Source organism: Aquarana catesbeiana, linkage group LG02, assembly GCF_042186555.1.
Source record: "Aquarana catesbeiana isolate 2022-GZ linkage group LG02, ASM4218655v1, whole genome shotgun sequence".
Taxonomy (NCBI): domain Eukaryota; kingdom Metazoa; phylum Chordata; class Amphibia; order Anura; family Ranidae; genus Aquarana; species Aquarana catesbeiana.
In genome coordinates, this window is record NC_133325.1 from 731,917,684 (window position 1) to 731,943,763 (window position 26,080).

The following is a 26,080-nucleotide window of genomic DNA, read 5'->3' on the forward strand; positions in this document are numbered from 1 at the left end:
CCCGGGTATGATAAAGTTTGAAACACAAAAACATAAATTATAATATAATAAAAAAAAATAATTAAAAAAAAAAAAATAAATAATAATAAAATACATTTTCCCACGATTCACTATCGCTCAATTCTGCAAGTGTTCTAATTTACTATCGCTGTTTTCTAGCTGGTCTAAAGCCACTTTTGATGTAAAGGGACACTTTTTGGTTGCTATGGACAATCTCCAGTTTCCAGGCAGAAAGAACAGTGTATATCACATAAAACTGCATGCAGGGCATAGGACAAAGCACTGGGGACAAAAGGGATGTGAAATAATTTCATACAATACTGTAATCTGTAAGATTACAGTACTGTATGTGTTATGATTTTACACTTTTTTGAATTTGCCGCCAGGCTCCGCCCCCGTGCGTCGCGCCGCTCGCAGGGAACGGAGCCTGGCACGGAGAGGCTTCGGAGGAGGACGGAGCCCGCAGACACAGCGGGGGACATCGCAGGATCCCGGGGACAGGGTAAGTAAAGCCACACCAGGATTCTGCGATGTAATCCCGAGTGTGGCTCGGGGTTACCGCTAATGGTCCTGAATTTTAACCCTGAGCCACACTCGGGAAAACCGCCAGGGAGGCTACGATCCAATTTTTACTGCTTTGACCTCAGTGACCTGAAATCTGACTGGACGCTCTGCATTACTGCACTTTGCACATCATCATTGCTCTCTGCAGTGTTTTTTTTTTATCAGCCTCATTGTTTTATCTTTTGCGTTGTATGTTATGTTGGAAGCCTTTGTTAACCTTTGTAGGTAACACACTCCAGATGTTGCCAGAAGATTCAAGGAGCAAATAAGGGTGGTTTATAGAGCTGACATTAATATGTGGAAAGATTTTACTAGTGTGCTTGTCATATTAGTATATTTAAATAATATTAACTTTCAGGCCTTTCTGGAGTGTAGAACAAGGGCAACCCGCCAAACCAAAGTTATGTGGGCCTGTCCCTGGGTGAAGATAATTCACTGTATTATCGTGCAAAAATGTATTGTTCCTATTTTCAGATAATAAAGCTAGATTGTTCCTAAAAAGCATCGGCTCACACACAGTTATCCAACCTGTCAAACTCAAGATTGAGCATGTCTATCGCAGGATGTGGAGGATGTTCTATTAAGTGATTATCCAGATCCCGAACACTTTTACTAATTTATGATATATAGAAACCATACATTACCTGCACAGTCTGCTAAGATACATATGTTTTACTTCAAACATGCCAGAAGTGTTTAATATATTCAAAAATATAGCATGGGATATCACTTAAATCATTAATCTGTTTTTCTATAAAGTATTTTTGTTTAAATTCTTTTTAAGCTGCACTCAAGGAAAAAATAAAATACAGAAATGAAAGCCCCACTCCAGGCAAGAGCAAAGAATTACTATTCCAGTGGGGTATCCCCAAACTGCGAAGAGAACATTTTCATGAAGTCTGGGGTTAGAAGAAAATACTATCATACTGACTATAATGCTCGCTCCAGCAGGCTGCCTCCATGCGATGAAATCAGTCCCTTAATGCTTCTTACCTTAGCCGCTCCACCAGTCGCAGGTTTTCTGATGACAGGTTTTTTGACATCATCATGTACAATGCAGGACCGGGTCCTCATTCTGGAGTGTTGTAGAGAAGAGGAGTGTACTGGCTGCCAGAGCAGAAGAAACAGGGTAAGTATTACCTCCTATATTTCTACCCCATGGTTCAACAAACATTTAATCTTTGCAGTGCATGGTGAAGGGGGGGGGGCATTGCATATTTTTTGGTAATGAAGTGCAATTACCTGAATTTGATTGGCAACAGTCTCTTGCAATCCCCTGTACAGCAGAGCATAGATTGAAAGTAGAAGCAGCACGAGGAGCCAAGCAGTTGTGATAACAAGTGACATGCTAAATAGGGGAGAGGGCAGAATGACACAGATGAGCTAATTTTCCTTCTATTTCTTCTTTTACTCTGAGGTACTCTGCCTGTCTCTGTATGCCAACGTAAAGTGATTGTAAAGGTTCCAGGTTTTTTACCTTCATGCATTCCATGCTTGAAGGTAAAACACCTTCTCTGTACAGTAGCCCCTCCTGAGCCCCACCTACTACTTACCTGAGCTCCATCGTAATCCAGTGATGTGCACGAGAGCCTCGGCTTTCTGGGGACTCTCCCGTTGCTGTCAATCACAGGCTAGTGGGCCAATGAGAAGAGAGATGGAGCAGAGTCAAGACATGGCTCTGTGCATGAATGGACATGCTAGCGTGCAAGGGGCACTTGGCAGAAGGGAGGGGCCAGGAGCCCCAAGGGGGACCTGAGAAAAGGAGGACCAGGGCTGTTCTGTGCAAAACCATTTTACAGAGCAGGTATGAATGACGTGTTTTTTTTAACCATTGCCTTTAGTATCAATTTAAAGTTGGTCAAAATGACCTCCAGTTTCATTATCAATTATGAACTACCCAAACCACCTGAACTGCCTGAATCTGCAGGACGTGTCGGTAAAGCTACCAAAACGAGGGAGGGATTGTTAAATCTGGTCTGAGTCATTTTTAAAGGGCCTTAGCACGTGAAACCTGTCGTTAAGGATCTTTTGAACTCCCCCTATAATGTTTTGGAGTTTTTCGTGTGTTTTCACATAAAAATGTGCCTCTAAAATTTGTGCAAAATGGAAAAAATATCTCTGGCAAAAGGATAAAATGACAAAATAATCAAAGCTTCCAAATTATCACTGTGGTCTTGGTGATTTCCCAGCTTGTTGCACCCAGGTGCACAGCTGGTTGCCTTGGCAGAGGTGTGTTTGCCAAGCGGCGTCTATTTAGAAAGGACTGCATGGGTACTTTCTTGAAAGTGGTCCTCACAAAGGTTCTCTGCCTCTAGGTTGCCAGCTTTTATTACAAATGGCTATGAGGGTTTATTCTTTAAGGCAGTGCAAAGAGCAAATCAAAAGTGGAAAAAGCCATTACCCAGTGCAATCAGTCAGATATAAAAGAAACCTGTGACACGCCTCGGCAATTTAGTCTGAGAATATCATGAAAACATGCATAAATGTAGGTTGCTTTCAGTGAAAATCCTATTTCAAAAAGTTAGTGCATCCAGAGGTGGAGGAAACTGAAATGATATGCAAGCTATATGCATACAGCAAGTCTAAACGATCAAGATATTGGCAGCTACATTTAAATGCAAATCTCAATTTTTATTTAAAAAGTTAAGCTTAGTTGTTTCCCTTCTTCTTCTTCCCGAATATTCCTATTGGCCTGTAATGTGATTTCATGGCAGGGTAGGATCAAGTTCTACTTCTACAAGCAAGATCAAATTGTCATATAGGGGGAGATTTACTAAAACTGGAGCACTGAATCTGGTGCAGCTGTGCATGGTAGCCAATCAGCTCCTAACTTCAACTTGTTCAATTAAGCTTTCGCAATAAAACCTGGAAGCTGATTGGTTTCTATGCAGAGTTGCACCAGATTTTGCACTCTCCAGTTTTAGTAAATCTCCCCTATAGTTTTAACTGCCTATATTCCTTGACATATGGATTATTATGAGAAGGTTTTTAATCAGGGTAAACTCTGTTTATGCATTTTCATCACACGCATTGTTTGGATCTTCTAGCACTTGACAGGTTTACTTTATTGTGTGATTTGCCCATGCAGAGAAAAAGCAACAAGTTCACTGCATTGCAGACCTCCAAAGATGAAAGCGTAATGCAACCATGTTTCATGTTACACCCTAAATATTGGTGTACCATAAAACATAGTTAGAAAAGTGGAATTGGCCTTTAAATCTGACAACTCCTTCTACTCTCTATTATCAGGGCCGTTTTATCATAATGGCATTCAGGGCAGCAGGTTTAGAGATTGCAACACACAAATGAAGAGTGCAAAATCTGGTGCAGCTTGGCGTATAAACCAACTTCCATGTTTTTTTTGTCAAAGCTTAATTGAACAAGCTGGAGTTAGAAGCTGATTGGCTATCATGCACATATGTACTAGATTGTGCACTGTCCAGTTTTAGTAAATCAATCACAAAGTCTCATATTGTTCTCCTTATTTTATTTTCATTTTCTGGCCAGCACTGGACATTTGGAACTAAATTCAGCATGAAATCTAAATACAGCTAAATACGGATATATGGTGTCTCCCTATATGACCATCAAGGAGACACCATATTAAAGGTGAAAATGAGCAACACATGTGCAGTGCTGATATAATGGTTAGTGTGCCCAAGGGTGCTGTACTTCTAATTGTGACTGGAGAAAACCAGAGATCCGTGTTTCTGCTTGGCAGAAACACAAGATCTCCATTTTCCTCTCTGGCAGAACGGCGATTTGCCTTGTTTACATAGGCAGACCGACGTTCTGCCTCTCCTACGAACGTTCGGCGGGTCCCAAGGGCCATCGCGGCAGCCGGACCCACTGATTGGCTCCACGCGATGTCTAGTCACAGCGGGAGTGGGTCGCCGGCGGTGTGTGCATGAAATCATGTAGAGGTACGTGATTTTGTGCAGCCGGGTCACCCTGCCACAGTATAAATGCGGTGGGCGGTCTGGAAGAGGTTAATGCCCAACTTTCAGTTTAAATAAGCTAACTGCATTCTGGGGGCATTAAAATAAGTGTTCAAAAGTTTTAAATATGGTTTTCTTTGAAAAGCAGCCATAGGCTTAGCAGAAAGCATACTGTAAAGAAGGAACCACTGTGTGTTGCAGAAAGCAGTGGTCTCTCTGCAGAGTTGCAACATGCTCAGCTGCTATTTTAGTTATTCCCCACTCTGCCCAAATAATAAAAAAAAAAGTTTTGTCTTTTAAATTTAGTTTAAGAAAATTATCTACATGGCTCCAGTGGAATTTATTATGGAAGCCATAAGTCAGCATGTAAGTATAGTATCTAATACCCTGTGCTACTATGTGTAAACTAAAAAAATGTAATGACCAGGCATTGTTATATACTGTGGGGCTTGTTGCTTAACACCTATGTGTTCCCACATAAACACAACAAAAAATAAGCTTAGTGAAGTGCTACCCCTCTAGCAATAAAAAAAATCTAAATATAAGTGTGGACAGTACTAGAAACTACTATACTCCAAATACATAATATCATAAACCAATACAACAGTGGTGATGACCCCCAATTCCAAAAGAAATCCACTCAATAGGTTATATAAGTACCTGCAATGATAGTATAAACATATCAACTATGTGACAATATGTAAATTTTATGACAAACAGGAGTAATATATAACACTTAGTGATAACACTCTGTGAATCCGATAATCTAAATGCAAGTAATAAGTGTGAACAAAGTCCTTAAAGTATACACGATTTTGTGAATAGTGTGTTCTCCATAGTCAAACAACTTGTGGCCCTCCACCGTTCAAAGTATGCTCTCACCTCATATATAGATCTTGTACAGGTCCATATACACCTTCTCTTTAGGGGTATAACTCCAATGGCTGGCAACTTTACTCTGGTTCCAGGTACACTTTCTTCGGTGTGCAGTAATCCTGACATAGTGCTGAACTGTATAAAATTGGTATTTTATTAAAATACTAAGAATAACACTCAAATTCATGGGTGCACTTCCTCCAGTGCACTTGGAAAAATTGCTTGGCACATTAAGGGGGTGTCACCCCCTTAATAGTCACATAAATATTCTGGTAGATGCAATTTCTTCCTACTAGTGCATGAAGCACTCCTTGAGGAAGTTACGTGACGAGTAATAAAACACGTCGGGCAGAGCTTTGTGACTTCATCGCACACTTGCAGATAGTGCTCAGAGAATTAGAAAAACTGACATAGTGCTGAACTGTATAAAATTAGTACTTTATTAAAATACTAAGAATAACACTCACATTCCTGGGTGCACTTCCTCTAATGCACTTTGTCAAATCACTTGGCACATTAGGTGTGTGGCCCCCTTAATAGTCACGTAAATATTCACAGCGACTTGGCTTTGGGAGATGCAATTACTTCCTACTAATGCAAAAAAAAAAATATATATATATATATATAAAAATTTTAGGTGCAGCATTGGTATATAATCTATAAATAGTTTTTTTGTATTGTGACGCCGACACCCCACACTTTCCCCCTTAGTTCCTACTAATGCGTGCTGACATTGCAAAGATCCTCCCAGCATGTTTCGTCACTCGTCATGTGACTTCCTCAAGGAGTGCTTTGTGCATTAGTAGGAAGTAATTGCATCTCCTAGAGCCGAGTCGCTGCAAATATTTATGTGACTATTAGGGGGCCACACACCCCTAATGTGCAAAATGATTTGGAGGATGTGCACTCCCAAATGTGAGTGTTATTCTTAGTATTTTAATAAAGTACCGATTTTATACAGTTCAGCACTAGGTCAGTTTTTCTAATTCTCTGAGTACCATCTAAATGTCAGCATGTGATATCATTATGGGCTCAGGCAGTTGACAGGGTAGTGACTCTTAGATCTCAGGGAGCCTCTCAGCGCTGACTGTTATCTTCAAAAGCCATCCTAAGGCAAATTAAGTAAAGCTAAAAAAAAGATCTTTCACAGGTAAGCCTGTAGAATTAATGATTTAAAGTGTATATCCAAGCAAAATTTTTTTTTATTTTTTTTATTTTTTTATTTTTTTAGTTTCGGATAGTCAGAAGGGAATAGAACCCCTGTCACTGTGGTCTGTGTCCCCGCAATTTAAAATCCCATTTTATATTAGTCTTGGTGACTGTTGGTACTGAGACAGGAAGTCATAGAAATATTCCAATAGGGACAACTGTTCCAGTGACATCTGGCTAAGAGGGGGATTCCCTTCACCTTGTAGAGATTTTTTTTCTCATATCCTGCTTTTGCTTCCAGGACAGGAAATGAAAGGAATTGGACACAAACAAAAGAAAAGAAAATTACTCGGTGTTCTCTACTGGACAAATTTGAAAATTATTATGTAAAATATATCATGAATATATTATGAAAATTACTGGGTGGCTTTACTCTATCCAAAACTAAACAACATTTTTGATTATGCACGCTTACATTTTAAGTCTAAGAAGCATATCTATAAAACAGTAAATGTGACATTCACCAAACATTGACAGGTGGTTGGTTACTCATTACCTGTCATTTCAATTTCTTGTACCAGGAGGATTCATCTGCAGTGAATATTTAGTGAACGTCATCTTTACTGCCCCTAAAAGTTCAGATTCTTGCATAAGCGCAAGGATGACAGGTCCTCTTTAAGTTATCCGGTTACCAAACAAAGAGGTTTTATGCAAAGGAAAATTTGCAAGTCCTTTATGTTTTTAGTTGTTGTAATAAAAGCCCCATGCTGACAACCACAAGGGCTGAAATCCATGATAGTGGTATTTTTAGTAAGAGTTACATTAGAGGTCTGAGGTTTTTACTGTGCTTATATTTTTTGGAGAGACGGGTGCTTTAAATCCAAAAGAAGGGCGGGGACTTACAGCTGAGCTTCATCATACTACTGGAATCTAAACAGATTTTTCAGCACGCCACTTTCAAGAACACATACTTCAATTTTGTATCAGCCATGCAAACTTTTTGCTGTTGGCTATTGCCGTGCACCTATTTTATAAGGAATTTTTAAGTTGGACGACTCCAAACAAGATTTGAAAGGATCCGTTATACAATACTCAAGCAACTCTGAAAAGAACAAGCTATTGGCAGCTACCGCGATTCACCCCTTCAATGACAGGAGGGGGATAATTGTCTGCCTTAACCCTTTTAGATGTGGGGTAAAGTTTTCAGCTCTCTCATATTTGGCAGATAGTGTCGTTCCAGGAGCAGCCAAATCTAACAAGTAGTTTTATACAATGCAGTAATGTCTCTACTCGAAGGTCCTGTGAGGTTACTGCACTAAAGAGGTTAAAGCAGGGAAGGACATTTGCACAGTAAAGAAAGAATTCTTTTTTTTTTTTTTCAGTTTTTTTAAAAGTATTTTTAAATATAATCTTGAGCGATAGTAAGATTTTTTTTTTTTTTGCCCTTAAGTAGCTTGAAGAGTTTCTTAGAAAATTAATTTAGATTCACTGAAGACAACTTTGCATTCCTAGTCATCAACCTCTTAAATAGCTACGATTCCATTTCTGGTTGATGGGCAGAGAAAGTGGGCAGTTTGCCAGGTAGACGTTACCATGACACCCAACCCCCAAAGGTGATGCGTTTTTTTTTTTTTCGCTTTTTTTTTTTTTCCTAGCTAATTTAATGAAAAGTGGGCTGAGCCGAGGGTGTACAGTAAGCTAGACAATAGCTGCCTTCGCAATATCAACAGAATGGTTTATGGGAATGCACTCCCGGCTTGGCAGGAGATCATGTGACCTTACGGCTGAGATTTTGTGTGGGTGCCAAGGGGTCTTGGATAGCAACATCCGTGCTGATTTTTTTTCCTTTTTCGCTTTTTTTTTTTTTCTTTCATGGCTCAGAAAATGGTGGATCCTAATACTTGACTTTAGCTAGGCTCAGCAAGCAATTCAGCTTTGAAGCACAACTTCGTCTTTATTCTGTTTTTTTGGCAGGGCACCAGGAGGCTGTCCCTTTCACGCCTGATAAAATTTTTTCTGCTTATCTTGATACTGATAAAGGGGACAGTACAAATATAATCGCCACCTAATTTTTTAACAAGTTTTTAAAGGCTATGTAACCTACAAAGTCTTTTATTAAATGTTACGGTTACATTAAATTAAAATATATTAGAGCTAGACTTGTAATCAGGCGTTTGAGTCAGGCAAATGGGGTGACAGCATTCATCATGAGCTCATTGCTCAGCAGTGAAGCATACTGGAAACCTGCCTCTGTGACCCCCTTGCTGTGAAAGATCTTTGCCTACTCTATTTACAAAAAGAAAGCAGTCTTCATGTATTTTCAGAGCTTTCCCACCTCCACCGCTGTGCAAAATGTTGCGGCATGGATTGGTGCTGATTTTGTGCAGTGCTTTGTGCTTGGAATCCTGAGAAGAACTGAAGTAAAAAAAAAAAAAAAAAAAAAATGCACCAAGGTCCTCCTTAAGGAGTAACTGGATAGAAAGGAAGCCTGAGTTAATGGAAATGTCACGATTCAGCCATACAGCCTCCCTACACTTTTTAAAAAAAATTCTAATTAGACAAAAGGCAAACTTTTCAAAGTCATCCAATTTAAATTCCGCTGAAGTGGCAGTAAGGCTATTCCCTTCCATAACTACAGGTATATTTATTTTTTATTTTATTTTAATTTTCTCATGCTGCAGGTGTAATTTCTTTCAAATGTCTGCTTACTACATTTCTTAAATTTATTTGACTATTAATAGTAATTTATGTGTTTCCCATAAATGACTATTTTATGTATGTTTTCTCGTGGCGTAATAGTTTACTAAAATGCATTTTTTTTCTCTTCTTTTTCTTTTTGGACACTTTATGTCAAAAGTGCATAAACACATTTTATTGTTTTCCGTAAATAATTTAAAAAAATGCATTAAATTAATTCGGTCAAGTCACGATGTGTATGCGACGTGTGTCAGTTTGTTTTATTATACAGGTATGACAGCATTTCTTTATTAATAATTGAAGAAATTTTTGAAAAGTAATAACCAAGAGAAATAATATTGCAGCTTAGTGCTTCTAATAATAAACGCTTAAAAAGGACTTTATGTTTATTATATGAGACCCTGTACTACTTGACATGGAAAAGTTATTTATTTTCCTAAATAATTAGAAACCGACATTTTCAATGTCCATTAGCAAGCATAAAAGGGTAAAAAAGTCTTTCTTACTGTAATTTTTTTTTTGCTTGAGCCTGTGAGGTCATATGAGGATACAGTTACATGAATATCCATATGTGCCATTCTGTGGCCTCCTTTAGCTGGGGGTGTTCAAGTTACGCGATTTATATATTTTTTTCAATTACTATTTTATTACAACGTATTTATATACAGATTTGTAATACGTATTCCTGTTCCTGGAACGTGCCTTTCACACTATTTCATTAGGAAAAAAACATTAATAAAAATTTATGTGTTTTTTTTTTTTTTTTTTTAATAACAACGTCCACCTTAACAATTCAACACTATTCCTTTTTCAGCAAACATGCCAGAAAATCTGAGAAAAAGAATATGTCAAGATTGAAGGATACCAGCAAAGGTAATGGCATCTATTACTCTCATGCAAATATACTGGAAATAGCCTTTCATTTACTGTAGGTAGTTTTATTGTGTAAATCAGTAGCATTAATGACTTGTAAAAAAAAAAAAAAATCTCTACCAAGGTGTTGCATACTAAATTAGCATAATTTAAAAACATACATTTTTTTGTTCACCTTCTTTTAATTACAATAAATCCTAAAATATGAGAACTTGTTGAAAAGTGATTATTATCACTGCTATATTAAAGCTGAAATATCCTATTTTAAGCTAATGGCAAAAAAAAAAAAAAGATAAACAACTGGGTTTTTGTATATGTGCGGCTGAAAGGAAGATTGATAAAGGAAACGTAATTTTTTTTAGGAGTTGTGTTCCATTGTGGCTTTTTAGAGGCATATAAGGTCATTTAAAATATACATTGCCAACTGAGGCTTTCTTTTATACCTGTTGTCTGATGAGGCCAAAATCAGCTGTTAGTAAAGTTTATAGTAATATGTTTACATTTCTGCTTTACAGAAAAACCTGCATGGGGAAAAAAGAGCTTTTAATTAAATTAGCTATATGTAAAAGCTTTAGTATAAAATGCAATAAAATAGTTTTTTTTTCTCAGCTTAAATGATGTATTGTTTATTTCATGGGATCTTAGTTTTATGCTTTGGTTCTGTCAGCATACTTACAATAGTAGTTTTGGGCCTTTGACTATAGTGCTGCCATGTTCTTTGTATTAAAATATTCGTGCTTATATTTCTGTGCACATTTTTTTTTTTTTTAATTATTGTGGTGTTGTAGGACAAAAATTATCATGTTTTTGAGGCTTTTGTCGTTTTTTGCAACACAATATTTTTTACATTTAAGTATTTAAAAAAGCAAATGGTACATGCTACAAAATGGTTTAGAGGATTGTTAAAGAGTACATACGTTTATGAACTAAATAATGTTTTTATTTATCTGTATATGCGGAATTCTACTTGGTCAAATTATGAGACTTAAAGCATGGGGGCCATATACACTATGTGTTTTGTCATTTTAATGCTGTTTATTAACATATAGCATTTGAAAAAAAGATCTAATTTCCTTCAAAGCCAAATTAATATAAGACTGAGTTTTTTCTCAGACCAAGAAAAAAAATCTAATGAATTACTTTTATTGTATATGTATCGTCATTTATACTATTTTCTAATATAAACAAATTTAGGCTTTTTTTATCTTACTGTTGACACAACAAACAAAATGAAAAGGCTGTTTTATTCTATTTCTATTAGTATATTAATGAAACCTGAAAGCACTTTTTAGTATTGTATATCAATTGAACAGGGTACAGTTCTATTGCCCAATAACAAGAACCCGTAGATCCGATCTTGTGGTAAATTGTTCTGCTCAAGCTCGTTTCTGTGGGTCTGTGTGATTGAGGTTCGGAGACGTTGCTCTGCTTAAGCATTTTGTCAATTTAACACAGAAGTTTTGTTTTATATTCAGTTTTTAGTAATGGCAAAAGTTACATAATCTATCTCTGCATGCACAGGCACCTTTCTGGTAATATAAACCATACTATTAGAGATGCATATTGCATTCAAAATTGGTGAGTATTGTAAAGATGCACTATAGCATTTAAAAATTGCTTACATTTGCATGTACTTTTCGTTTTGTATTTTGTGCTGTTCTCTGTTTCCAAACAACTTTTCCAGATTTTGTTACGGAGGCCTGATTGAAAACTGTAGTTTTATGGTTGGCTGTGTTATTTAAAAATTTTGTGTGTCAAGCAAGATCTCTTCACCTTTTTATTATAGCATCGGAAATGTTCCATAGTTTACAGTGTACAATCGGTACAGTTTGTTTTCTACTGGTCAGCAGACAATGGGTAGGAACTATTGTATTCGTAATGTGCAATTCTTAATAGTGATTTTAATAAAGGGAGGCATCAAAAATAAAGTGAGATGCTGAAGAAATGAAGACTGCGTTGGAAAATGTGTGCATCCAGGTTGAGGTAGTAGGTTGTATGGTTTAGAATGACACCCTGGGAGTTAACTGTACAACCTTCTAGCTTTCCTTGGAGCACACTTGAGCCATCGAGGAATCGTCATCTCCTGAGACAAAACATCTGAAACCCTCTTTAAGACTTCAAATTTGTGTTTTGCAGAGCTTCGCGTTTTGAAATGCTGTTGAAATATATACAGTTGTGTGTACATGTTATAGACATAAAATATGTATACTGTATTTAACCCCAAACAGATATGAGACATTTTTCTGAAACCCTCAAATCCCCAAAGTCAAATATTTGGAGCAAAATTATAATTATTACTGTCAATCAGTGATCACAATTGTACCCATTACTGTCTGATATAATAGTCCATTAATTAAAAAAAAAGATTAATTGTTGATTGTTTTGTTAAGGTGTTATAAGCCTATCCATTGGTAAAACTTAACTTGCTTCAAATAAATAAGTTCCTTTTTAACGTTCACTTCATAATTCATTAACTTTTTACATTGAGGCTGGTTTACCAAAAAAAATTTGAAAAAGTTCACACAATTAGTTATCCAATCATGTTTAAAGCAAATCCCTGTTTACTTGTTTCATCTGCGCATGATTGGCTAATTAAAGTGAATATTTATACACTTTTAAAGATTTGCAACTTCTTTTGTAAATCTGCTTTACTGTAGCTCCTTTTTTGTAGTGTGGAAGTACAATTTATTGTTTTATTATATTGGCCACTGTAGGCCAGATAAAATGGTATACAAAGGTCCATGACAGTGTATTTTACCTTGTAATAGTTACTTTAGAGTATATTTTAATTTAGCAAAATATCGTTGAATCAAACCACTTTACCCAATTTAGAGAAGAGCCCTGTTCTTCTGGATATGGAGCACACGTGACACTACCCCTGCCACCCATAATTTAATACTTCGTGCACAAGCAACCTACTATGATCTCCAAGTGCTCTTATGTGTAGGATGGAGGTTGTCCTTTACTCTGTGCAGTTTGCAATTTTTTGGGGGGTGACCCAAAGCATTTAGATTAGAAGATTGTAGTCCGAGTGGAAGAAAGTGTGGTTAAAGCTAAATAAATAAATATGCAATACATACAGTGGGGACGGAAAGTATTCAGACCCCCTTAAATGTTTCACTCTTTGTTATATTGCAGCCATTTGCTAAAATCATTTAAGTTAATTTTTTTCCTCATTAATGTACACACAGCACCCCATATTGACAGAAAAACACAGAATTGTTGACATTTTTGCAGATTTTTTTAAAAAAGAAAAACTGAAATATCACATGGTTCTAAGTATTCAGACCCTTTGCTGTGACACTCATATATTTAACTCAGGTGCTGTCCATTTCTTCTGATCATCCTTGAGATGGTTCTACACCTTCATTTGAGTCCAGCTGTGTTTGATTATACTGACTGGATTTGATTAGGAAAGCCACACACCTGTCTATATAAGACCTTACAGCTCACAGTGCATGTCAGTGCAAATGAAAATCATGAGGTCAAAGGAACTGCCTGAAGAGCTCAGAGACAGAATTGTGGCAAGGCACAGATCTGGCCAAGGTTAGTAAAAAAATTCTGCTCCACTTAAGGTTCCTAAGAGCACAGTGTCCTCCATAATCCTTAAATGGAAGACGTTTGGGACGACCAGAACCCTTCCTAGAGCTGGCCGTACAGCCAAACTGAGCTATCGGGGGAGAAGAGCCTTGGTGAGAGAGGTAAAGAAGAACTCAAAGATCACTGTGGCTGAGCTCCAGAGATGCAGTTGGGAGATGGGAGAAAGTTGTAGAAACTCAACCATCACTGCAGCCCTCATTCAGTCGGGGCTCTATGGCAGAGTGGCCCGACGGAAGCCTCAGCTCAGTGCAAGATGCATGAAAGCCCGCACGGAGTTTGCTAAAAAACACCTGAAGGACTCCAAGATGGTGAGAAATAAGATTCTTTGGTCTGATGAGACCAAGATAGAACGATTTGGTTTTAATTCTAAGCGGTATGTGTGGAGAAAACCAGGCACTGCTCATCACCTGTCCAATACAGTCCCAACAGTGAAGCATGGTGCTGGCAGTATCATGCTGTGGGGGTGTTTTTCAGCTGCAGGGACAGGACGACTGGTTGCAATGGATGGAAAGATGAATGTGGCCAAGTACAGGGATATCCTGGACGAAAACCTTCTCCAGAGTGCTAAGGACCTCAGACTGGGCTGAAGGTTTACCTTCCAACAAGACAATGACCCTAAGCACATAGCTAAAATAACGAAGGAGTGGCTTCACAACAACTCCGTGACTGTTCTTGAATGGCCCAGCCAGAGCCCTGACTTAAACCCAATTGAGCATCTCTGGAGAGACCTAAAAATGGCTGTCCACCAACATTTATCATCCAACCTGACAGAACTGGAGAGGATCTACAAGGAGGAATGGCAGAGGATCCCCAAATCCAGGTGTCCAACCCAGTCCAACTTGTTGCATCTTTCCCAAAAAGACTCATGGCTGTATTAGATGAAAAGGGTGCTTCTACTAAATACTGAGCAAAGGGTCTGAATACTTAGGACCATGTGATATTTCAGTTTTTCTTTTTATAAATCTGCAAAAATGTCAACAATTCTGTGTTTTTCTGTCAATATGGGGTGCTGTGTGTACATTAATGAGGAAAAAAATGAACTTAAATGATTTTAGCAAATGGCTGCAATATAACAAACAGTGAAAAATTTAAGGGGGTCTGAATACTTTCTGTCCCCACTGTATGAGAGCTGTTTTGCCTGCCAAATAATTTTTATTTCTCTCTATTCAGTCTTTCAATTTAGACAGCTCTGCTGCACAGCACTGTCGGGCAGGACATGGAACCAAATTTTTCTTGTCCCTCCCACAGCCTGTGACTTCACAGAAAAAGGAGTGGCATAGTGATAAGGTAATTTATGTGTCTCTGCTCTCTCCTTCCATCAGCATGTACATTGTTAGTACATAAGCACTGCAGAACAACTGACTGGCTTTTTGTTCTACTTCTCCCTGCCCTGGTTCGAGCTCTGCTGTACATGGTATTACAGGGTTTGCTATAAGTCAAATTAGTTACACTGCTTGCATTTCAAACAACATTTAAAGTGAAAGTAAAGGCAAACCTACTAACGCTAAACCTACTCCCACCCACATTCTGTTTTCAATCGTTTTTATTAGTTTTACAAAGTAGAGTAATACTATGTAGTAGACATTTTTAAAAGAACAGTAAGGGCATACAGTAGTATCAAAATCAAAGTATACCATTATAGTCCCATGTCTCAATCAGGTAGTAATCAAAACCCTTAGGCTACAAGACTCAAGGGACTAGCCCAAGGGTAGAAATCCAAAGTGAACCCATCAAAAATTTCAACAATATCAGTTCAAAGATATAACAGGTTCCATACTGTGATAAACCTCCAATAGGACCAGAAGTCGCAGTACAAGACCCAGCATTATTATCAAAAACTATTTTAAGAGTCTCAAAAGAGCAAAAGCAATAAGAGAAAAGAAAAGGAGAAGTAGGGGAACAAGGGATGTCCATTTAGATATTCAGGAGTTTGCCCTCCAACCCACATTCTAAGCCTAATATATCTAGCCCTGTAAGAAAAAGATAGCTATACTTACCTGTTTTGAAGCCGCTCTGGTCTGGTCTCCAGAAGCGCCCTTTGTGTGCAGGAGAAAGCCAACAATGACTGAGAAATGACCAGGAAATTACATCACCCATAGACTTACTATGGGGCTTCTGTTGTAAGCTGCCTTTCTACTCACTGAAGCCACTGACAGCTCAGCCTGGGACTGGACCAGAGCTGCAGCAAAATAGGTAAGTATAGTAGTCTTTTCTTTACAGGGCTAGATTAGACTTAGAATACGGGTGGAAGTAGGTTTTGCTTTTACTTCCACTTTAACGGTGTATTAATTAATACAGTGCTTTTATATCTGTCTGGAGTTCAACTTTAAGATGCAGGTATCTCAGTAGGCTTTTTTTAATCACATAGTTATTACAGATTTACTTTTAGCCAAATACTTCAGTCCTAACAAGTCCCTGAGATACTTTTAGTCTGTGAGGTTATCTAATGTATAAATAGTCTATTGACCATTCAACATGGAAGGACAACCCATATTGAAGGTAATAATTATTTTAACAGTGACCAATAACCTGACTCGGTTAACATTCTGAAGTGCAATATATTCAATCCTATTAGAGTTTTAAGTAATATCTTTATTTTAACTCTAGTAAAGGACACTGAGATTAAGTCCTCATCTGTATTTCAGGAGTAACAGCATGAATTATTTTGAAAGTAAACTGTGTTCAAATGTAATGGGAAGCAATCATAATTTAGTGAGCAAAATTGTACAAGGAAGTGGTTTTGATAATTTTTCAACTACCCACGGCAATCTTTCTCATTACCAAATACCTGGTGACCTGCATGATGATGCTTTGTCATGTGATTGACAGTAACTTCTAGCTTTTTTTTTTTCAAATATCTGGCAGTTTTCAGATGCTTTTTTTAGTTAAATTATATTGACAGGTCCACTTTAAAGTGCTTTTTATGATAATGCTTGCTATGTGTACGATAAGAGTTATGTCAAGATTTTTTTCAAAGTTTCAGACATGTTTTTCAGATATAGTACCTACCCAAAATAGCTAAATGTGGACACCCCTTCAAATAATTAACTTCAGGTCATCAAATTCAAGCCATAAAGGCATAGTTTGATGAGTTTGGGGTAGAGGAACTTATGTGGTCTGCACAAAGCCCTAATCTAAACCCCGAGCACAGTATTTGTGCAGCTAACATTTTAAGCTGCCTTTTAAAGCACAACTCTGGGAATTACACAAAAATCCCCCTTACAGTGGGGTCCACCAAACTGCAGAAGTAAATGCTTATTAAGTCCCTAGGGTAAAGGAGTAAGGTAAAATGCTTCCCTTATTCCTTGCTTTGGCAGGCTTCAGAGCTCTCCTGTACTTGGGGCTGTGGGTGGTCCCCTGCAATCTGCATTGTACTTGGTGATATCAGCATGGGAGTGCCAGTATCTGAAAGAAGAGGCTTCTGAGGAATGGGCATACAAATAAATGGACCCTGCCAGAGTAAGGTATGAGGTATTACACTTTATTCCTCTACCCCCTAGACTTAATGAAAATTAAACCTTTGCAGTGGGGGTAAGTGGAGGGGGTTGGGGGGTTCTGCAAGGTTTTTGTAATTCACTGAGTTGGGGTTTAAAACTAATAGTAAGCAAAGTAAAAGGTTTATTGTATAGCTAGCATTATAGGCAGGCTGTATTTACCTCCTCTGATCTTCCATGCTGTGCCTAATCTGCTACCAGGGCCACAAGAAATAACTGACACTTTTGTTCATGCAGGATCAAGAAACACACATCCTACCTTCACAAAAAAGACTTGGAAATCCAGTTTTAGTCAATTTCTAAAAGCTTAGAGCAGCTGTTACTTGCTTACATTAGACGGCTGGTAGGCTGCCAAGTCACTGCTGCCAGAGAAAGGTGAAAGAAGCTTAGATTTCAGTGCTTTAGCTTTAAGGATGAATTTCTCAACAGTTCCTGCAGTAACAGAGGCCAGGTAGGGTTTGTCTAAAATTCTTTTACTGCTTGCTAAGCATATGTAAATACTTTTATGTCCTTTGTCTGGAAACAGAGTCACATAAAAATAGAATTAAACAGACATAAATGGTTAATTTTGTAGGGCACTGTAAGAAGTAAAATTTGATAGCAGACTTATTTTATGTTAAAAATAAAAAAAAATAGTTTTCCCTTACGATGTTCAGGTTTTTCTTTCCCTGCACTGTGCATATTCTCTAGACTCTTTTGTAGGAAATAGACTTGTGCACAACGGGAAATTTCGTTTATTTTCGGTTCGTTGTCATTTGTAAAATACATCATTTTATCCTGTTATACTCATTATGTTAATTCGTTTTTGGATAATTCGTTATTATTCGTAGAGTGTCGATATTCGTTATACTATATCTCGAATCATGTCGAATTCATTTGTTATATCCGCTATAATTTCTTTCATATTAGTTGAAATTCGATATATATGTATGTATATTGATTTTTGATAATGATTGTAGTTTGGAAAGTCATTTTGTTTATTGAATCTATTAACGCACACAATGACTATCTCTTCTCCTCTGCTCAAATACAATACAACACCCTTCTCACTCAGTTCTCAGGAATGCACTTTGCCAGTAATCCAACCTCCAGCACAAATTTTAATCAGCTGATTGGACTGTAAGATTTACTTTGAGTTGACCTTTTGTTTCATTAGATCTTTAACGAATTATCGAATCATGTCGAATTCATTCGTTATATTCACTATAATTTCTTTCGTATTAGTTGAAATTCGTTTTTTTTTTTATTCGGATGAATACGAATGTCCGAAAGATGCAAAATTTGCCCGAATTTTGATTTGTTACGAAATGGATTGCACATGTCTAGTAGGAACTCCCTGCAGATGTGCACCTGCTCTTGCTGTGGCTGAACATTACAGTTTGACAAAGTTTACTATGGCAGGATGAGCCAGTGCATGATGCATTACAACTGCTGCTTGTAGTCCAACTTGAGGGTGTGCAGGAAAGGATGACAACATGACAAAAATAGTTAAAGGGAGAATTGGAAACTGAATAATTTGGGCTGGGAGTAAACTAAGGGGTAAATATACATTTTGTTTCATTTAAAAAAAAAAAATCTTTTCTTTTTTTTTTTTTCTTTTACTTGCCGTGTTATTTTAACTGACACCTTCCGCATATTGACTCTCATCTCTTTGATCTGCAGATGAAGGAAATAGGGTGGATACAAAAGTAACAATGTTTCACATCTGAACAGTGTTAATAAATATTGAAGAATGGTTCTTTTATTGACAGCAGCAGCTGCTATAGCTGCTGTACATACACAGCAACTCCTGTCTTCACTTTCAGAGCCCAGAATTGCTGGCAATTGAGAGGGGGGGACGCAGCAGAGGGGAAGACGGACTCGACATGTTATATACGTCCTGTGTACTTTGATGTTGTTTTGGGCGTGTGCATCATGTCCAGTATCCTCAACTGGTTGGACAATGGGAATCAAATCTATAACTTTGCTTTACTATTATAAAAAAGCTAATTATACATATTGTTAGAGGACAGTTACCCAGGGTACTTTCCCCTATTTGAGAAGAAAAGCATACCTCCCAACTTTTTGAGATGGGAATGAGGAACACCTAGCAAAAGTATGCAGGCATAGGACACACCCCTTGCCATGCCCCCTTAAAGGAGAATTATGCAAAAAAAACAAGATGGGTTAAACCCACAAATGCTTTTTTTAACACTACTATTCCTTTATATTGGCTTTTGGAATTTACAAATGCAGCAATTTAGAAATCAGATGAAAGGTTTAGCGCTGGAAAAAAAAAAATCTATCAAAAAAACTTTTTGATAATAAGTGCATTTTATATACAGGCATACCCCACTTTTAAGTATGCAATGGGGTTTATTTACTAAAGCTGGAAAGCGCAAAATCAGGCTCACTTCTGCATAGAAACCAATGAGCTTCCAGGTTTTATTACAAAAGCTTAATTGAACAATCTGGGGTTAGAAGCTGATTGGTTTCTATGCAGAAGTGAGCCTGATTTTGCACTTTCCAGCTTTAGTAAATAAACCCCATTGTGTACTTAAAAGTGGGGTATGCCTGTACAGCTATATAGATCACACCAAAATGAGGGACAAATGAGGAGGAATGTGGGACAGCGGGACATTGTTCCAAATCAGGGACAGTCCTTCCAAATCAGGGACAGTTGGGAGCTAAGGAAAAGGGTTGATTTTATTTTCTAGAGAACAGATGGGGCAGTGATAACTGACAGACAATCTTTTAGGTCTGAATGTCCCTGAGCCATAAACTCTTGAACTCTCAAGCCAACATGGTAAAAAGTTTTGTTCTACTCCTGCACACATCCTATTACCCATGCGTTACTAATTACATTGTTAGAAAGAGACCTGAATGAGGTAACAAGAAAGAGGATGTGGCAGAATCTGGGGAGGGAATTGTGAAGAAGAAAAACACAGTGCTCAGTGTTAAACTTGCAGGCATTCTGTATCTCAATGTAGAGTAGGCAACCTAGCAGCAGTTATTACAATCACATATCGTTGAGAATACACCCGGTAGTCTCAAGGACCAGCCTAATAACAATACATCATTGCTGCCACCTGCTCTGTCTTGTCACATTATCTCTTTTCTTCCTTTTTGATGCAAACATCATGGTATATGATATGGTGAATTTCCATCTGAGCTCTTGGATGGCTGCAGTGGTAGGAGGTCTTCACCCTTTCATCCCCTGCTCCTTTTAACTAAGTGCGCAAAAAAAAAAAAAAAAAATTTTACCCTTTTTATCAATTTTTCCTCTGGAGTGATACAAAGCCACTTACTGTCTACACACACACTTCCACTGTCAACTGCACATTATTGCTCTGCATCGGCTTTCTGATAGTGACAGTTGTGGACTATGCCTGTGCAATGTGTGCTGGCGTGGCTTGTAGTCTTCACTGAGGGGGCATCAGGCAGGATGACAACAGAAAAGCACACCTGAGATATAGGGATTGATTTACTTAAGACAATTAGACTGTGCACTTTGCAAAATGCAGTTGCACTCTGCAAGAGCAGTTGCTCCAGAGCTTAATAAATGAGCAGAAGCTCTACTGACTTCCATCAACCAATCATGTGCAAGCAAAAATGCTATTTTGTTTGTTCTCCTTCCACGTGATTAGGTATTCTTTGCAAAGTGAAGCTTAAGGTGGTTGTAAACCCTGGTAAAATAAAAAACCCTGCAAGACAAAGGCATAATGAGCTAGTATGCATAGCATACTAGCTCATTATGAATTACTTACCTTAGATCGCAGCCGCCCTCGCCTCCCCCTCCGGCCAGCGACATCTCTCCCAGGGGTTACTTCTGGATATCGTGCCTCAGTTTGCCCCAGTGTTCATGTGCCGATGACATCGGCACATGCAGGGGACAGGGGATATCTCCTAAACTGTGCAGGTTTAGGAGATATCCACGGTAGCTACAGGTAAGCCTTATTATAAGCTTACCTATAGCATAGAGTTGTAAAGGGTTTACAATCACTTTAACCTTATTTTCTAAGCCCTGGAGCAACTGCACTTGCAGAGTACACAGTCTATTTGCCTTTAGTAAATCAACCCCATAGTATTCACCTCACTGCAGGAAGAGTATGAGCAAGGACCTTTATTGGCAGGGTCACCATATATAATTTTACATAATATTTAATATTTTAAAAAGATGGAAACAACTTTTAAAATGAAAATGTATATGAGATTTTATTGATTGAATTTAAATCTACTATAAATCTTCCACGTAAAAGCTTCTTATGTTGCTTAATAAAATTCAGAGAACAAATTTATGGGCGATACTTTTATTTCTAGAAACTTGCTATATATCTACCCTCATAGTACATTAGTATGCTTAATGAGTTGTAGATATATAAATAAATAGAAGAATAAAGGTGGCATACTTAACTGGATGTATATAACACTCAGTGTGGATCATGTTAACATCCCCTGCCCTATAGAAAAAAAATATTTTGAATAATAAAGTAATGAAAAAAATGCAGTACAGATTGTACTGTCCACTAACATTGTTGATCAGTGGAAAAGTCTCCCCTTACATGGTGGTTGGTGTAGTGCCCTCTTGCATTGGTGATCAGTGTAGTCCCCAGGGCCGGCCCTACCATGGAGTACCCGGTGGGACCATTGGTCCTGGGCGGCAGGTTCTGAGGGGTGGCACATTGATGCCCAAGAAGAAACTGGTCCCGCCCGATGGCTCGGCTCTGCCCGACCCGCTCCTCTCCTCATCACACTATGTGGATGGCCTGACACCGCTGCTAGAGGTAATGGCAGAGCACTCACTGCTATACCCGCACAGATGGCCGGCTGCCCATCCTCTCCGCGGCTTCCCCTCATTGCTGCTGACAAAAGAAAGTCATCTGACAGGCTGAGGGCCAACAGCGTGAAGGGAGAGGAGCTTTCTGCTGAGCAGAGACCCCATGATGAAAGAGGGATCGCTATATGCATGGCTGACACTGAGAGAAAATAAGTGTCAGCGCTACTAATCCCATCTCCACCACCCCTGCCTATGTCTAACCCCCGCCCTACCACCTCTGCCTGTGTCTAACCCCCTCCCTACCACCCCTGCCTGTGTCTAACCCCCTCCGTACCACCCCTGCCTGTGTCTAACCCCCTCCGTACCACCCCTGCCTGTGTCTAACCCCCTCCCTACCACCCCTGCCTGTGTCCAACCCCCTCCCTACCACCCCTGCCTATGTCCAACCCCCTCCCTACCACCCCTGCCTGTGTCTAACTCCCCTACCACCCCTGCCTGTTTTTATTCCTTTACCTACCACCCCTGCCTGTGTCTAACCCCCTCTCTACCACCCCTGCCTGTGTCTAACCCCCTACCACCCCTGCCTGTGTCTAACCCCCCTACTACCCCTGCCTGTATCTAAGCCCCTAACACCCCTGCCTGTGTCTAAACCCCCCACCACCACCACCGCCGCCTCTGTCTGAACCTCACTACCACTGTTGCATGTAAACTGACTTCCTGATAAATTACATTTTGGTTTTAGTTGTCATGATAAAAAAAATAATGAATGTGGGGGCCTTTTGGTGGGTGTGATTTTTTTTTTTTTTTTTTTTTTTTTGGGGGGGGGGCCTGGTAGCCCCCCCCCCCTTAAATTCGTGGTCACTGTATTTCTTTCTTACATTAGTGGTTAGTGTAGTGCTCCCTAGAAGAGCAAGTTAAGGTAAAACTCCAATAGGCAGACAGCAATTAAAACATAGCTGAGGTTATAGCTCTTCACCACTCTACTAAAAATGTGTTTGTATTGCTGGGAAAGATTCCCCCTCCCACAAACAATGATAAGACAAGAATTAAAAAGAAATCTCTCCAATGGGAACATAGACTGCAATAAAAGTACAACATATTCTATTTCTTCTTTACTCTATGCAAAACTTTAAAATGGATGCTTGGATTCTCTCCTTCAAGCTGATTTTTTTCCATTTGTATATCTTAAAAACATTAAAGGACTATAGTTCCCCTTAAAAAAGACCTGAAGCCCCTGGACAGGACGCATCTGATCTTCTATCTCCGATTTCAGCCTCCACTGTAAAATCAGCAGAAAACTGTTTTCTCTCCAGAACTTCATACAACCGCTATAACTAAAAGCAATCTTGATTTCCGTAATGTTTGTATTTTTTATGGGACAGGATAGAGGGAGAAATAAAAATACCTTATTTATAAAACTGTTTCTAAATGTTAACTTATGCTAAAATCTTTCTACTCAATTTCTCAATGTAAGTGAGCAGTTCATGCTGAGTTTTTTGATGTGGAGATCATTTCTAATAATGATTATAGTGTTTACATAAAAATACACATCATTAGAACCAGCTTTATTTTTTCAGCTTTTTCCATGTTTTGCATCGGCTATATTATATGGTTTTGGTTTAGTGGAACTTCCTTGAAAGGCCTTTTTTTGTTTGTTTAAATCTCTATGATTGCTTATTTAACTCATCATCTGAAAGCTTAAATTGGTTTTAAGCGGTTTTCTACTTAGCCCACAGTTTTAACCAACAATCCTTCTGAAAAAATTTTAAAGTTAAAGGGTCATTCTACCGAAAGTTGATATTTTAACTGTAGAGTGAGTCTGTGCCACTAACGTAAGTTTCCTGGCTTTAGTACATTTCATTTATTCCAGGTACCTATATAGCGCTGTCAATTTACTCAGTGCTTTACATATATATTGTAAATTTACATCAGTCCCTGCCCTCAAGGAGCTTACAGTCTAAGGCCCTTAACTCTCATTGATACATACACAAACTAGGGCCAATTTAAACAGGAGCCAATTAACCTACCATCATGTCTTTGGAGTGTGGGAGGAAACCATAGTACCCCGGAGGAAACCAACGCAGGCACAGGGAGAACATGCAAATTCCAGGCAGGTTGCGCTGTGGTTGGTTCAAACCAACAACTCTAGTGCTGCCAGGTGGAAGTGCTAACCACTTAGCTGCTTATTCTGCTGTGAAGGTGGAAAGTGTGTGAACTCTTAATGAAAGTGACCACATGCTGCTTAGTTGCATCCGGAAATGATTCTCGTGCCCATGAATATCACCCCCCTGGCCAATTGATCTTGGGGGAAATTGCTTAATTTCAGCTTTAATTCGATCATTCATCATAATAACCTGGTGACAGTAGTTTCTGGACATGCTTCCGTAAACATCAACATGAAAAACTGGGTGTTCCAAACAGGCATGGTTGTGCAGAAAACTATCAAAGAAATCCATGAATCAGCCAGATCATATCTGCACATCACGTCTGCCAGTAATGATGATGGCCATCTTAAAGTGGATCTAAAATTGAAACTTGACTGACTACTGTGTTCATAAGAAATATAAAATACCATCCAAATTCTTACCAGTGCCTTGGTGCAGTTCCCTAACAGGGCCCAGGCAAGGCTTTGGATATAGAAGAGGCCATTTTACTTCCCAGATAGGTATTCAACTGCTATTTTAAGGGAAGTTAGACAGTATGGTCGGGGTTCTGGTGAATCAAGTGTCTGTTTCTCACAAGTTATTGCTTTAGGAAGAGCAATACAAGAGTTTAGACTTCTGATGTGCAACATTTCATAAACTGGAATCCAGTTCCATTCTTCATGTGTTGCACTTTAAGCTAATATGGTACAAATACATTAAAAACAATAATAGGTTAAAAAAAAAAAAAAAAACACATTTTTTTAGGAGGTTAATATTTCATCATGAAAATAGGAAATCCATTCATTGGGACCTCAATGCTAAGTTGCAGGTGTTGCAACCCCCCCCCTCCCGCAGCTCCCATACAACTTTTATTGCTCCTGGAAGGCATGTACAAAATGTTCATTATGTCCTGTTGCTCAACTGACAGTATAAGGAGATTTAAGATTTTTGCAAGAATTACTTACCAAAGGTGTAGATTTCTGTAATTTTCTTCTGAAATAACATGGTGCTCAAGGGCACCTCCTCTGTAGACCAAAATGTCAAATTTACATTTGTAAAACAACTTTTAATTTGAAGACTTTAAAGATTGCTTGGCATATTAAGTATGCAGAAACTTAAAGTGTGTGTATATATAAACCTTAATCACTTAATTTTCTTAAAAGCTGTGACATGGTAGTGAAGTTACAAAACTTGTTTTCAATCTTCTTAAATCTGCAGCGTTCGATATAAGACAATTGGTGATCCTGCTACAAATGTCCTGGTACAGGCACCTTCTGATATGGGGCGACAACTCGTACATTGTCACCCTGTCACAATCTGACAAACAGGCATGGTCCATCATTGTCCACCATCATCATCAGAGGGCCAGTTCGGGGCAATGATGTGCTGCTAGTGCTGAAGTAAGAGGTTGCAAACAGGAAGTGGTTGAAAAGGGCTGGAGATTAGTAGTACTAGTGGTACTAGTATTAGCTCATATTATCTCATGTGTCTGAAAACTTCTCAGAAGTGACTCATGCTGATAACAGAGGAACGAAGCATCAGAGAGAAACAACACTTAGAGCTTTGGAGTGAGACAAGTAAACACTACAGGTATATGTGCTTAGTTAAAATTTCATGACTGGGGTTTACAATCACTTTAAAACAAAAGCATCACCTTATCACCTAATTGGCACTAAGCTGAATCTGTAATGTCCCTCAAATACCTTTAACCACTATTATAGCATGAGAACAAACTTCCATGTACTTGGGAGGCCCCAGGTCCTGGGCACACACATCAACTGCAGTCTTGACCTCAGATGCAGCTTGGAGCTCTGCCATATGTCCCTTCCCCACCCTTACCTTGCAGCCATCAGACAACCCAGTGGCAGTTTCTCAGTGGCCAGTAGTGGTGCGGTCAAAGGTTAGTGTGGGAAATGTGGCAGAGCACCAACTCAGATCCAAAGCTGAGATCACTAACTATGTTCAGCTCAAAAGTACATATGCTTTATT

The 26,080-nt window shown here is 38.6% G+C and overlaps 1 long non-coding RNA gene across 5 annotated transcripts in view; it reads left to right on the forward strand.

The window, feature by feature from the left end:
- Positions 1-26,080, forward strand: part of LOC141129193 (uncharacterized) — a 663,735-nt gene that overhangs the window by 469,826 nt on the left and 167,829 nt on the right. For 4 of the 5 annotated variants that reach the window (XR_012241785.1, XR_012241784.1, XR_012241783.1 and 1 more), the window contains one exon: positions 10,039-10,097. This is a non-coding gene — a long non-coding RNA (uncharacterized lncRNA). Of the gene's footprint in view, positions 1-7,965; positions 9,166-10,038; positions 10,098-26,080 lie in introns of those variants that run through there. The other variant, XR_012241786.1, reaches the window with a different exon arrangement.